Raw genomic sequence first — 1,530 nt, forward strand, 5'->3', positions numbered from 1 at the left:
TTCATAGAAAGTAACAAATTTGCCCAAATTGCTACACTATTTCCCAATCTACCCTGCAGTGGAGAAAAACATCAGAAGCAAAGCTCAAAGCCCCTATGCTGTTTATTTAAAAAAATCTGTGTTAATTTAAAGGACAAACAGTGTACCTTAACAAGAAAAAAGAAGTCTCCTTTCAGAAGGAAAATAATCACAGTAACCATCCTATTTTTGTGAAACTGAAAGCTAAAGATACAAAATTGGCAATGGATTCCCTAGAAGACTGATGAAGAGAAGGAGGAGGATGATGAGGACAATGGTCTGGAGGGGGAGATACTCCCTCTCAAGTGGGACAAGGTGACGCCTCCTCCACCACCACACCCCCAGACTGACAGATTTACCTGCCCAAAGGAGCTCCCACGGACCCCCTAATTGAGAGAGAGAGAGAGAGAGAAAGAGAGAGAGAGAGAGATTGAGATGTTCCTTGAGCCCAGCCACTACAAACTCTTAGGTTGCGCTGTAGGCAGTGATGCAAACACAGTGGTGGGGCTGCCCAGCCCAGTCCACCAAAGCAACAAGACTCTGAAACAGCCCAAGGACACATCCGTTGCAGAGGTCCAGGCACAGACAGAGGTGTACCTTTGTTCTCCTCTGGGGGTGTGGGGAGAAGAGGACATTGAGAAAGTCCCTAGCCAGGCCTGTTCACGAGCCTGAACCAGTACAGGATGGTGCTGCTAAAGATCCTGCTGGCACCTCAAAGCCAAAACAGACTCAATCAACATCCTAGCAGACGTCCTGACTGAGGACATGCCCTCCACAGTCTCGGAGAGCATGTGAAGCTGGGGTGGATGTGAACCTCCACAAAGAAGTCCACAAAGAAGTACTGTCCAAGTACTTTAAGTTGAACCATGTCTCCCAGTTTGAGCAGCACCTGGAATCTACCAACTGCATCCCTTTGATCCTAAGTTCTTCAGTCAAAACATCATGTCCTACATCACTGCCAAGAACAGCATTTCTGTCCTGGGTTATCCTCCCTGCATTGTGTGAACTGCCAGAGCTGACTGCCAAGAGTCTGGAAGCTGGTGACAATAACTACTTTTGTTAGAGGAACCTCTTTTCTTGTATCAATCTACTTCAGATCTTAAACTGACCAAATGGAAGCATTCAAGGATGCTGATAGGGGTGGTGTCTGCCCCCATCTTGAAGGTGAAACAGACCATGATGTGTTGGGAGCCATCCTACCTGATTTCAGGGATTGTAGCCTTGTTGGCAAGCGAGAGGATCCCAAGGCCATAGCTAAGCAAAAAGGCCTTGGGAGTATAGGCCACTGAGGAGACAAAACCTGTCTCCCTGGCAGGGGCACAGCTGCTGCCTCCTTCACATCACCCTGCTTGGCCCCAGAGGACAGCTGGTTAGTCAATGATAGGTAAGATCCCTCAATGCCAGGAGCAACCTAAGACAGACACAGTTGCATGGGGACCATTAGAAAAGGACTTGGGGGATAAGGAGAAGGGGCAAAAGACCCTCACCCTTCAGCTTTGTCATGGCCTGAGT

At 48.2% G+C, this 1,530-nt stretch overlaps 1 pseudogene; it reads left to right on the forward strand.

The window, feature by feature from the left end:
* Positions 1 to 441: 441 nt before the first annotated feature.
* On the forward strand, positions 442 to 1,272 carry LOC129066874 (striatin-interacting protein 1-like; annotated as a pseudogene).
* Positions 1,273 to 1,530: the final 258 nt, after the last annotated feature.

This window comes from Pteronotus mesoamericanus, unplaced genomic scaffold (assembly GCF_021234165.1).
Source record: "Pteronotus mesoamericanus isolate MK-2021 breed Mesoamerican mustached bat unplaced genomic scaffold, CSHL_Meso_final contig_20, whole genome shotgun sequence".
NCBI lineage: Eukaryota > Metazoa > Chordata > Mammalia > Chiroptera > Mormoopidae > Pteronotus > Pteronotus mesoamericanus.